This window comes from Coccinella septempunctata, chromosome 5 (genome assembly GCF_907165205.1).
Source record: "Coccinella septempunctata chromosome 5, icCocSept1.1, whole genome shotgun sequence".
NCBI lineage: Eukaryota > Metazoa > Arthropoda > Insecta > Coleoptera > Coccinellidae > Coccinella > Coccinella septempunctata.
In genome coordinates this window covers 3709881-3724880 of record NC_058193.1, presented here as the reverse complement: position 1 = coordinate 3724880, position 15000 = coordinate 3709881, and positions in this window count along the sequence as shown.

Below are 15000 nucleotides of genomic sequence, written 5' to 3'. Positions count from 1 at the left end.
AGAAAAATTCAGATATTCGAGGAAATAATGAATTCAGAAAACAATGGAAAATAAGGAGTTAATCAAATTAGTTTTCTCAATCGACCAGACACAATAAGATCGAAACTTCCTGGTAATTGAAAGAAAAGAAATATACCTAGGTTTTTTGTACTGAGCCAAAAAAATTTGCACAATAAAAATTATTGAAATCGATAATTATGCAAATGAATGATTCAGAAAATAATAACTTTTTTATATTCAAGCATTGAGTAAGGAAAATTTGAGAATGCTCAACCAAATGAAGCTCTGAGATGAATTAGGAAAATTAGCCAGGAAAATCGACACTACATATGCTCACTAGAAAAACACCAGTCAAAATCCCTGAATTTCCACTCATCTCAATCAACATGTTTTTTTTTTTAAATTTCGCGACCACCCGATTTCAATCGAAGAATTCTTTCGTAGACTCCGATGGGGCCGTGCACGAGGTGTTCGGATGGCGATCAGTGGCGTCACATTCAATGAAACGATTATAACGTTACACACCACCCCAGCTGGGTGGGAAAAGATTGTGAACTCAAGGAGCTTACAAATTTTTTCTTAAAAGGAAAAGGAAAACTCCGAGATATCATTCTCAATACCTTGAATTTAAATAAGGTACGTACGCATTTGATTAACCCTCATGACCTAATAAACACACACACGTGTATTATACGTTTATATGTGGTGGGGGCGTTGATTCAAGGTTACTCGTTGAATTTTGTAACGTTATTTAGAAACCTAAATTCCACTATACGTTAATTTCACATATACATTCACATAGTGCACCCTCAATATATATTCAATAGGAAGTGAGAAACATTGAATTGACGTTAAATACGATACCATTCAACAACTCGTTACTGTAGTCACCAATATGTAACGTTTCTTTCGCATACTTCCTCAACGTATATTCAATAGGAAATAAATTTCATTTCATTTCATTGCCGTATCCTTTTGCCGGGAATGAATCTACTCGTTACTGTAGTCACGAATATGAAACGTGGATCTGTGCTGTTTTCTCAAAGTATATTCTATTAAAAGCAACGAACATCCCCTTCCTGTAGCCACTATTATGAAACGTTTCCTTGTCGTGCCAAGTAGTATGTATATTATATCGAAAAAGAAAGAGTGTCCTGTATGTGGCATTGTAGGAGCAAAAGCGATCACTTTTTTTATACTGGATTATTGAGTATGTTCTACGAGTAACCATTAGTTATGAGATCTGCTCTTATAATTTGAATCAATTCAAGAGACTGGTAATGGTAATATTAATAATAGTTATTGATCGGATGACTGTTGATGTAGATATATTGTAAATATGATGTTGTGAACTTTGTAGCTTTAAGCTAATGGAAAATTCACTACTACTACAATAAAAACTTTAGGGTGCAGCGGTCTCGTTGGCAGCGATGTAGGGTAGGACTAGCGTCGGTAGCAGGTTCGAATCCCGGCGGTGATGGATATTTGCGGTTGTCTGGAGGAACCTAGTGTGATATATATGTTGGCTGATGGAAACAATCACAAGACTAGTGGGTGGTAGGCAGAAAAGCAAATAAATATTTATTTTAGAATCAACATTTGAATTTCGTATTGTAGCAACGTTAATTCAATCGAATGGCAACGTTATATTCTCGTGGAATTTCCATTCCAAAAAGATTGTCCGCTACGTTATTGTACCACTAGAAGTAAACGTATTTCCAAACGACATTTTGCCGGTTTCTCAACGTAGCGTTACGTGAAGAACGTTACTTCCACGTATCTGTGTTTATTGGGGAAGGAAATAAATTCAACTTGAGGGACAATTCACTGAACAATCGGAAATATAGAAAAAGGAATAGCAGAGACTGAGAGGAAATGATGACTGTATGACGGATCTTTAAAAGACGCATTACTGAATAGAAGCTAAAATCAACATACATATTTTATTTGTAGAAATTTCATCTTGAAAATTGAACTTAATTAATTCTATGCTAGCAAATTTTTCCTTACGCTTCTCCGTCAACTTGGAAAGATATCAAAAAAAAGAGATAGAATTTCAAGTGAGGAAACAAACTTAGAAATATCTGAATCTGCACTGATATACTCTTCATCGGTAGATGCAGAATTTTCATCATCAACGAAAGCAGATTTGAGATCTTTCACATGCCAACGACCTAAATCTCGTCCTTCCATGTCTTCAAGCTCATAAACCAAATTTGAAATGACTTTCTTAACCTTACAAGGGACATATTTAGGAGTTAATTTAGCAGAATAGTTACCCACTGCATGTGATAAAGTTATATTCTTCTTCCAAAGTTTATCACCAACATGAAACCTAACGTCACGCTTTCTCAAATTGTAGTGGCAAGCATTCCGTTCATAAGCTTGACGAAGTTCTTGAATATCATCAAGCCGTTGACACTTATCTGAAATAGAGGGAAAATTAATATAATTCTCAGAAATTTCACCGTAGAAATCACCGGTCACTGCGACATTTCTTCCGAAATTCAGAAGAGCAGGGGAGTACCCAGTCACATCATGTTTAGAAATCCTTATTGCCTGGGCCACCATGGAGGAGTCCCAAGTTTTATGATTGTCATGTAACATAACAACGTTAAAAATTACTTTATTTACTCTTTCAGAGAAATTTACTTGGGGATGATATTTGGCATTATACAAAATTTTTTGAACCTTATAGGTTTCCATCAATTTTCTGAATTCGCTGTTAATAAATTGACTCCCATTATCAGCCATAGAAATTTACGTTATTTTCAATGAACTTCAATATTCTTTTCGATGAAGCATTAGGCATAGGTTGAACTAACACAAACTTGGTAAACCAATCCACAACTTCCAAGACTTAACGATTTCCTTCTTTGGATCTCGGATAAGGACCAAGTAGATCAGCTGAAACACACTGAAAGGGGAAATTAATATTCTGGTAGGAACCCATATGACCAGCTCGAGAAAGATTTGAGCACAGACAGAACAGTTTCTAATATATTTATAGACATCCTTCCTGATCCTTGGCCATAATATAATTCAGATATACGGGAAATAGTTTTGGAAACTCCAAAATGAGCAGCAGTCTCATTGTCATGATAGAATTTCAAAACTTCAATACGATTTGCTGTAGGCACAACAATTTTCCAATCCGTTAAATCAGATACGATTCGACCCCTAGATAAAATGTGCTTGTATAATATATCATTTTCCACTCGAAATGACGGATAGGCTTCAGGATTCTCCACAACTTTGTGTAACATAGACTTATACCATGAATCCGGTTTTAAAGTGGAAACATCTTTAACAGAAATCTCAGCTACTGCTCGCGACAAAGCATCAGCCACTACATTCAGAGAACCTTTGCGATATTTGATAACGAAGTCATATTGAGCTAGCTTTACAGCCCATCTTGTTGAACGACCGGAAGGGTTAGATAAATTATGAAGATAAATTAAAGAGGAATGATCGGTTTTGACTGTGAATTTCGTACCCTCGATATAACTTCGTGTTCTATACCATCACATTCACAATTTCACATCACAAAATGACACCTATGCCGGTATCAGAGGCTTATTGAATGGTAAAAGGTTTGGTAAAATCAGGGCTCGCCAATACAGGGGCAGAAACGAGACGGAATTTTATTTCTGAAAAGACTTCTTCAGCTTCCGGGGCCCAAGTAATGGATTGAACCTTTTTACGACAGTGAAGGAGATCGGATATAGGGGAGCAAATGGATGAAAAATCGCCAGATGGAAAACGATCAAAGATGCCGCATTTTACTCATAAATAACTATCAAAGTCAGCCTGTAAATATCTCCACCGCAGCGCCCACTCACTGCCCCTTTTTTTGCTCTTTAGCCAGTCGATCTCTTCGATAAACGTCACAGACCGTATAGTTTTTGAGACGGCTTCCAAGATGATTCAGAAATAATTTTTATATTCTGTTTGCCAATCTGAATTAGGAATGTTAATTTCTAAGAGGAATTTAAAATACTTGAGAAGCAAGAGTTCCTAAACAACCCTTTACAATACTATATCGTGTTTATACGAATTGATTCTGTTGTAGATTTTCATATATCTATTTATCTGTGTAGTTTATAAATTCAAATTCAATCATATTGAAGGTCAGTACATATCTGTATTTTTCCAACGTTTTACTGTATCATACAGGCGCCGGCGTATAGTTAGTATAGATATATAACCCACTCTTTTGTATTCTTTTTTTTTCTTATCTTTTTTTAGATTCGACATTCACTAAGGCATATCAATTTATAAAAAAGACTTATCTCTGAATATCTACATTTTGAACATGCTGTACGTTATTCCATAAAAAATGATGTACTTAAACTCAATATAGTCCCAGCAAGGTGACAAAATATCATTTTGCGGGGGCGGCGAAATTTTATTTTGCAGGGGCAGCAAAATATCTGGCGGCGGCAGCTCATTTTATTGTCAAATTTGGAAAACAAAAAGACATCATTTTTAATTATTTCTACTAAGAATACGATTTATCTGCCGAATAAATTGAGATATTCGCTATTGACATTACTGGGCCAGTGGATTTATTCTCTTATATTCAATAAAAAGTCTTTTCTAATTGTGCATATTGAAAATATTTTTTTTTTTGCAGGAACGACTTCCACATTTGGGCACTATTCAGAACATTTCAGCGAAATAGTACCAACACTACCTACAGTTTCAATCGAAGTTGCACCAACTCTTTTTTCAAATACCAACAAGCTGTTCGAGATTAATCAGGATATTTTGTGGCCTATTAAGAAAGAAGCTGTTGTTGAAGGAGATCTCATTATAGGTGGACTTATGATGGTACATGAAAGAGAAGACACCATAACTTGCGGCCCAATAATGCCCCAAGGAGGCATTCAAGCTTTAGAAGCAATGTTATATACGTTAGATCAAATAAATCAAGAAATGTCATTCATGCCTAATATAACACTTGGTGCGCACATTTTGGATGACTGCGATAAGGATACATATGGTTTGGAGATAGCAGTTGATTTCATCAAAGGTGAGTTCAATCACCTATTTACAATATGATCATTTGTTTTATTATAATGGAGTAGTTTCGGCGCTCTTTTGTTCAAGTCTACCAGATCTGGATTCCTTCTTTGAGATTTGTTAGATCTTCACCCGAAATAATTGAAATGTTTAGCACTATGTCCATTCCGGAAATTGATTCCTCATAAAATTCAATTTTTTTTGCAATATAAAACTTTTCGTCGGAATGTTGCTTTTCAATGTGAAATTGAGCTCTACTAAAGCAAGTATAACTTCAAAATTTTCCACTGTAAAATTGGCTGGTTTGGAATTGGACCGTGAGGAAAAAGATTATTTTTTTGTTGCAAGGGTCGAAGTTACACAACGTGATACAGGAGGTCATAAAATCGTTTTTTTTATAGTCATGGGAGTGAAAACTATATTTTTTCAAATTTTTATAGCCATAATTGGAATATTGCTGAAAGATAATGAAGGTGTGAAAATAACGTCATTGGCCTACGATACATATTATTCTGAGGTATTGAAAGGAAACTAGTTTTTCGATCACATTTCGAAGTTTATTACACTCAGCAATACATCTTTGGGCGGCGTGAATAAATAAATTCAACTTATTATTTGTTTATTTATTTTTCAAAAAGAGCATCTACTTGTATGAACACATATTTGATGCTCATAGATGGCATGGTAGTATGATACCTTACATAATGCGAGCGGCAGGAATGATCGAGCGGGCGACAATGGATCTGCTCAGGAAAACTTTGCCTTCTTAATTGGTCAACTGACTGAGGAGGTAAAGGGCTTAAAAAGATCCGTGAATTTTTGCTTTGACAAAATAAGCGACTTCGAAGAGTAGGGATTATGTGGAGGCTGCACTTAGGAAATTGGACGTTCACAAAGGTTCAGGGCCGGATTTAATTCCTGGTTTCTTTAAGCGGTGAACACATATGAGCGGCCGCGGTCACGATCACGATCGAGAAGCGATCAAACTCGTCCCATGCAAATGTATTATTTCGCACATAATATCACGATCTCTTCAGCGATATAGCGGCGCTCAGTCGCGATGTATTCAGCGATCAACGTTCAAACGTAGCAATTAATTAATTAGGATCCAATTTCAACAGATTTGGGCCCCAGCAGGGGCCCGATTTCCGAATATGTAGGAATTGGATCCGATAGGTTCATGATCCCATGGTAAGTAGCAATTCCTCGGAAATGTGAAGGAATATGATATTCTATATTTAGAGAATACAGAATCTGAAATTTTCATAGAAAATGTCACTTTTTCCCAACAGATGACATTTCTACAGATTCGAGAATCGAGCGCCTGGAAGAATTATCGAAGTAAAAGCGAATTCTTCTACTGAACAACTAATTGAAATAATAAAAAGGAATAGAGCTCTCTACGGCATGTCTCATCCTGAATACAAAAATGTGCGGTTGAAAAATAAAATATGGTCCTGTCATATTTGTCTATGGCCTTGATCGCGCATATGTGTTCTCTACATCTTGCGATCGCGATCGCGGCCGCTTATATGTGTCCACCAACTTATTCAAGCCTGCAGCGTAGCCTTATAGACTCTTGGCAATCATTTTTAACAAATCGTTTAAAAGTGGAGTTTTCCCGAACCGATGGAAGGTAGCCTTCATTACCCCCATATTTGAATCCGGCAGTAAAGATCTGATTGAGAATTACAGACCTATTAGCAAGCTGTGTATGGAATTGGACAGATAAATGTCAACATTCTTTTAATTTTGTAAAATCAAAATTGACGTCAAATGATGTTTTAGTACCATTCAATCCAGATTTTCCTTTAAAATTAATTACTGACGCTTCTCAGTATGGAATTGGAGCAGTAATTTCTCATATATATCCGGACGGCTATGAAAAACCAATTGCGTTTGCGTCTAGGATTTTGAATTCGAGTGAGCGAAAGTATTCCCAAGTCGAAAAAGAAGGTCTTTCCATCATTTTCGGATTGAGCAAATTCAATGATTATTTGTATGGTAATTATTTCATTTCAGAGACCGATCATCGGCCTTTAACGAGTATCTTTTCACCTAATAAAGCTATTCCCCAGTTTTCAGCAAACCGGCTGCATCGATGGGCTGTGATTTCGTCAAATTATAATTATACGATCAAATTCGTGGAATCTGAAAATAATTTAGCAGACGGTTTATCACGTCTACCCTCGCGTCTACCCATACATAGCGATAATGAACACATGGTCGATATAGATACAGAGTTCGACTATGTTAATTTTATTGACGAGGCAGCCGAATATTCAGTGGCATTTCAAGATGTTCAAGACGCAATGAGAAAAAAAAAATTCCTTTAAAAAATTATTCATTGCATTCAAAATAATTCTTGGCCATCTTATTGTTATGATTTGGATAAATTCAAACCATTTATTTTAAAACAATTCGAGTTATCAGTAAATTCCAGTTGTATTTTTTGGAATAACAGAACATTCATACCGAAGAAACTGAGATTTAAATGTCTTCAAAATTTACACGCAACACATCTAGGTACGTCAAAAATGAAAGGAATCGCAAGATCGTATTCCTGGTGGCCAAAAATGGACCAAGATATAGAAAAAATCACACAAAATTTGAAAATTGCTGTTTGTTGAGTTCTAATCCGTCAAAAGCTGAATTATCGACTTGGCCATGGCCGAAAAAACCTTGGTTAAGATAACACATTGATTTTTGTGGACCTTTTCGAAATTTATATTTTTTACTAGTAGTGGATGCTCATTCCAAATGGCTAGAGGCTTATCCGATGCACAGAATAACTTCACAGGCATCCATTGAAGTTTTGAGAGAAGTTTTTTCTAGATTTGGACTTCCTAAAATGATTGTGTCAGATCAGGGAACGCAGTTCGAGTCGTATGAATTTCAAGCGTTTCTGAGAGCGAACAACATCGAACATTTGACAGGTTCTGCTTATCATCCTCAGTCAAATGGGGAGGGGGAAGCGGGAGTGACAGTAATAAAAAACGGTTTAAAGAAATGTTTATTCGACAACACAAGTAAAGATGTAGATTTTGTACTCGCAAATTTCTTATTTTATTATAGAAACTCGATACATTCCCCTACCGAAGTAACACCGTCTGAAATGATATTCAAACATAGGATCAGGACACGTTTCAGTTCTTTATTACCTGATAATGAGAACGTAATGAAAAAGGTTCTGAAAAATCAAGAGACGCAGAAATCATATTTCCGGGGAAATAGGAAAGAATTCTTCAAAATTTATTTATTTATTTATTTATTCATCTTCACTTTACATACACCAAAAGTAATTACATGCAAAGGTTTTCAACAATTCGCTGAATTCACAATCTAGAAATATAAGATATAACAATATAACAACAACAAACATTTGAACAAAATGAAAGACAACAAAAGCAGATGTATAAAGTAGCAATATATCACATTAAATTGGGTTTTCCTTCTGATGCAGCAACAAATTGAGCTTAATTTCTTTCCTGCTAGTGTTAAAAAAATCGCGAATTATACCCTCTAACAACACCGCATTGCAAACGCCCAGCAGGTGAGTGATAGGTGATGGACTCCTTCTGTGAACACAAAACAGGTCACAAGATAACATCCTCAGATTAATCTTTGGCACTCTTAACTTGATGAAGTTAATAAGATGACAATCACAATACTTCAAATTATTTACAATATTATGTATAAATATCACAGCTTGAGTCCTCATCCGGACATCAAGAGAGCAGAGGTGAAAATCTAAGAACATAGACCGATAGGAAATCATAAATGGATAACTTCCATTTTTTTTAACATGGATATATCGCAGGAATCGCTTCTGCACTTTTTCAATCTCATTGCTATGGAAATAGCAAGTTGGCGACCAGACATTGGCGGCATATTCAAGATGAGGTCTCACAAGGGTTGTGTAGAGTTTAATAGTAGTTTCAACATTAAATTCTCTACTGTTCCGTATAACAAATCCGAGTATTTTATAAGCCTTATTTATGATGTTACTATAATGATTGTTGAACTTAAACTCGGACTGAAACAAGACCCCTAAATCTTTAACCTCATCGCATCTCTTAATTTTAACATCATCCACATGGTTATCCTCAACCATCACATTCACCTTTCGGGCATACGACACAACACAACACTTCTCTCCACTGACAGTCATTTTGTTCCTCCTAAACCACTTTAGTGCCAAATTCAGATCCCTCTGAAGGGCAGCTGCATCACACTCCCCACCTACGGTCCGAAACAACTTGAAGTCATCCGCAAAGAGCAATCCGACAGACCCTACCAAACTTTCAGGCAGATCATTGATGAAGATCAAGAAAAGGAGCGGGCCCAAGTTACTACCTTGAGACACTCCAGATGTTGCAATGTACAAAAAGGACAATATATTACCGACTTTGACCCTCTGCCGCCGGCCGGATAAGTATGAAGCTAGCAGTCTCAAGGATCTACCAGAGAAGCCCAGACTCTTCAGTTTCCAAATCAAAATACCATGATCAACCTTGTCAAATGCCTTAGCACAGTCAGTATAGATGACATCCAGCTGTTGATTATTCAAAATTGCATTCGACACATGTTCACAAAAAATACAGAAGTTTGTTATAGTAGATCTGTTAGGGAGAAAGCCATGCTGACAAATAGAGATCCTGTCAGACACCTGCGAAAAAATTGATCTGTAGATGATTTTCTCAAAGATTTTACCCGAATTGTTTAACAGACTGATCGGACGATAATCCATTACATTATTCCTTCTGCCCTTCTTGAAAACTGGTGTGACAATCGACTCCTTCAGCCTATCTAGAAAGCACCCTTGTTGAAAAGAGAGGAGCCAGCAGAAAATTGGCACATCCCTTAAAAATGTATGAGGGTATGTAGTAGAACCAGTCTTTTTTTTTGGTTTCAATCTTTTTATGCTGGACAAAATATCATCATCAGTAACCTCAGGAAAATCAAACCCACTTCCGTGAAAAGTAGGCATCTGCCCCTGTAAATGTCCTTCATAAACCGATTGAAAATAACTTGCAAAGCCATCCGCAATGTTCTGCTTAGTAGTTAACGCCTCACCACCAAAGTCCATCTCTGTTGGTATACCACCACTTCCTGATTTCTTTTTTACAAATGACCAGAAAGTGTTAGGATCACTGCTTATATTATTTTCAATGTTCTTTTTATAATTTGAATATTCTATTTTAGTTTGGGACTTGATGTCACGCCTTAAAGCCCCGAACTCGTCAAGCATGGCAAAACTTGCCTTACCCTGACACTTAAGAGAATGTAGGTGATTTTTTCTTCTAATCTTACGAACGAGACTGGGAGTAAACCAAGGATCATTTTTATCCCTACGTATTTTATTTCTCACTTTGTACTTAGGCACCGACGCGTCCAGGCATCTATACATGTAAGTGTAAAAGACATCCAAAGCCTGATCAACATTCTCACAAGTCAAAACACCATACCAGTCACTCTCCTTCAGTAAATTGAAAAGTAGTAGAAAATTCCCCTTTGCATAATTGTATTCGTATTCATTTGTGTATGTTTCTACGTGGGACCCCCTGTGTACGGGCAAAGAAATATCCAGTGCAGGATGATAAGCGTCCTCATTTAAAAGAGGGCTTTCTGACCTTGAAATTCTTAAATTAAGATTAGTGATAACTAGATCCAAGTTCCTGCCCATGAAATTAGTAACAGAATTGATCTGTCTTAAATCGAAAAGGCTCAAAAATTGCTGCATCAGATGATCTTTATCACTAGAGCCTAAATGTAACAATGGCAAATTAAAATCGCCTAACAATAATATCTTTGTATCAGCATATATAATATCCTCAAATAAGTTTAAGAATGTCTCCAAATAATTAAGAGTACAGTTAGGTTTAATATACACAACACATAAATAGAAAATAGAATTTTTGAATTTCATTTTGAGCAAAACACATTCATAATCACAGTGTACATCAAGAATTTCATAACATATACCTTTTTTTATCGCAAAGAGGACACCTCCTCCACTGGTACATCCCTGGACTTGTCTGTCGCATCTTATCACAGAGTATCTCTGGTCGAAAAGTTCCTCACTGTGAATACTATCACAAAGCCATGTCTCAGTGAATGCCACAATATCATAGTCCTCAACCATAACGGCAGCATACAGGGTGTCAGTCTTCGTTCTTAGTCCTCGGACGTTTTGGTAATAAACGGAGAGCACTGACTGTGATTTAGATGGTGTTTTTATTGTGGATCCGGTTCCTGCCTTGGGTCCTCCTCTTGGCAAAAAAAGGAGATACAACCGCCCCATTAGGCCATATCTCTCTCTTCCAGGCATTCACCAAGTTTTCCTTAAGGATATTGACCTTAATTGACTCATAATGATCCGGATGCTTCGACTGATGAGTCTCACAAGTCACCTCCGGAAAGGCCTTCGCCAAGAATTTTTGCAAATCCTCGGGTCGCGTAGTAGGTTTCAACCGAGACACATGCAGTGAGACAATCTGAGGTACACCCTGTATACTAGCACCATCATCTTTTCCAACCAAAAACCGTCGGGATCTTCTGGTCCGTTTTCTCTATTGTACGAAGCCATCATGTGTGCCCTCACCTTCTGAATAACCAAGTTCTTGAATACCTCTCATAATCTGAAGCTGTTGGGCTTTTAAATCCGCTGTATTTGCGGCTCCGGTGGTAGTTCTAAGAAGGGAGGCGTCCGCACTTTTGTTGTCGTTTTGATTTTTGTTTTTGTTTTTAACGTAAGTGTTTTGCGATGGAATTGAAATCCCAGATTTGACAGAGACAGTTGACGCATACGTGGCAATGTTGCCAAGTACCCTGGAACTCGCTGCTGTATGTTGGGTTGCCTGCACTCGCTGCACCTGACCAAAGATATTCTCATCTTGATCTGACTGTCCTTGACGTTTGTTTACATCCTTATCACCGGTAGAATTATTAATTTTCTCTTCGTAACTTCCAATAAGAGCTTTCTGCACTTCACTAACATAGGTTTTCTCTTGGTTGATCCTTTAGTGTGATCTCTTTTTTCAGGTATTCAATTTCTTTCGCCAACAGAATCTCGTTGTTTGACGGGATTACGGCGGTTTTATCAACATCCTCCAAAAAAAGTAAACACTTCACTTTGCATTTATTACAGAACCAAAATACATTTTTAGTTTCTGCTAAAAACTTTTGCATCGTATCTTTGATGCTCACGCACATAAGATGAAACTTAAGTTTACATAATTTACAGGTTGCAGACTTCGAATTTACTATAAAATTGTCGGAGCACACTTTACATACGTCTATATCGCCCGCCATTTTACTCAATTAATTAATTAATGATAATGTGTTGTACAAGATTTATCGATCAAACAAGGAATTCTGGGAACCCGGAATAGTTTTAAGTAAATGCTCTAACAAAATGTATAATGTGAAATTACAAAACGGAGGATTCATGAAACATCATTTAGATCAATTAAAAAGGTTTCATAAATTCTCTTTGCCGGTCACAAATATTGCAGGAGAAATATCCTCCAATAGAGTTTTCCAAGAATCGACTTCTAGTGATACCAGACCAAAACGAAATAGGAAAATACCTGATAGGTTGGGATACCAGTAAACATTGTTGTTTCTTATTCAGTTATAATTGAAACTTATATTATGTATCGTTAGGTATAAAAGTATGTATATAGAATTTCAGTTGTTCATCTTGTTTCAAATTCGGGGAAGAGGTGTTATAATGTGAACATACTGTATATAAACTTTCGATGTCGTATAGCGGCAATCAAGAGAGCGATTGTGTTTTTTGTACATATGTAGATAAGAACATGTGAGATGGAAATAGATAGACTGTATTCAGTGTGAAATAAGATCTGGTAAAATAATCTAATTAATCTCCACAAGTACCTATATTCTCTTGCAAAATCAAGAGATATAACAATTCAAATCAAGTCAATTTTATTTCGACATTAATAGTACACACATTCTAAATATAAATTATATGTGTAACACCACAAGAACGCACAATGTACCTAGACAGTCGTCTGTTTGTACCACTGAACATTCCCTGGTGCTTTGTTAAATGTACACAAATAAAGATAATGGCAGTGTAATACGGCGCGCAGTCTGGAGGAAACGATAACGGCCGAATGGGTAGAAAAAATAAAAAATCTACTCCCGAATCACCAACCAACATGTGAATCAGAAATCAAATCTCTCAGGATTTTTCAATATATGTAAAACGTCTGATTTCCGATTTAAAGTAATTAATTCTACTACACTTTTTTAGGTCATTTGGAATGATATTGAAGAATTTAGAACCGAAATACATAAATGATTTCTGGGTTACGGACTTTCTAAAATGTTGATCATGAAAATTCATACAATATGCCGATCTAGTCACCCCTCCACTTCTCTGCTCATACATATTCTGTTTTCTATACATTCTTATTATGCATTGATTCACAAAAATTTTTTTGATGTTCATTAATTCTGTCTCCTCATATAGCTGTTTTGTGGAATGTAATCTTGGTTTTTTCAAAATGATTTTTATTAAAGTATTTTGTGTTGTTTGTAACGTCTGCAGCGAAGTTGAGAATGCATCCCCCCAAACAACAATACAATATTTGATTATTGATTCTGCCAAGCTGCCATATAATAAAAGTAAATTCTTCCTTGAGAGGATATCCCTCAACCTCTAGAACCTATGAAATAACAACCTTACTTTCTTTACTACGTGATTTATATGTTCTGTTCATTTTAGGTGTTGATCTAATATAATTCAGAGGTATAAGTAAGAAATGGATCACGCCTTCACAGTAAGGCAGGTGAAATAATAAACGAATTAATTCAGATGCATAACATCCGCAGATAATTAAATCAACGAATGTTACGATCTAAATCGAACTAACAAACTACCATCGCTCGAAGTATTACCAGAATTTTCATTTCGTCGACAAAGAGTAGATGCTGACCATGGTTTCGGTCTTATTTGACCTCGTCAGAGCAACAAAACTCATTAGTCAACGAAATGCTATGAATTGCCGGCTCCTTTTATTCCATATCAGTAGCGGGTATGATGTATAAATACATCGTACCGACATCTGACAGAGAAACGGGAACCAACCCAATTCAATTTCCTAACTCTCAGAGCGAAGATAGCAGTATGCATCCATATGCTTTATTCCCATATTGCAGATATCGTATATTACGATAATTAAGCAAGGGAAAAAGCGCGGAAAGGTTCGGATCATGGCAGTAACCGATCTGCCGCGGACATGTAAATAAGAAATGGATCACGCCTTCACAGTAAGGCAGGTGAAATAATAAACGAATTAATTCAGATGCATAACATCCGCAGATAATTAAATCAACGAATGTTACGATCTAAATCGAACTAACAAACTACCATCGCTCGAAGTATTACCAGAATTTTCATTTCGTCGACAAAGAGTAGATGCTGACCATGGTTTCGGTCTTATTTGACCTCGTCAGAGCAACAAAACTCATTAGTCAACGAAATGCTATGAATTGCCGGCTCCTTTTATTCCATATCAGTAGCGGGTATGATGTATAAATACATCGTACCGACATCTGACAGAGAAACGGGAACCAACCCAATTCAATTTCCTAACTCTCAGAGCGAAGATAGCAGTATGCATCCATATGCTTTATTCCCATATTGCAGATATCGTATATTACGATAATTAAGCAAGGGAAAAAGCGCGGAAAGGTTCGGATCATGGCAGTAACCGATCTGCCGCGGACATGTAAATAAGAAATGGATCACGCCTTCACAGTAAGGCAGGTGAAATAATAAACGAATTAATTCAGATGCATAACATCCGCAGATAATTAAATCAACGAATGTTACGATCTAAATCGAACTAACAAACTACCATCGCTCGAAGTATTACCAGAATTTTCATTTCGTCGACAAAGAGTAGATGCTGACCATGGTTTCGGTCTTATTTGACCTCG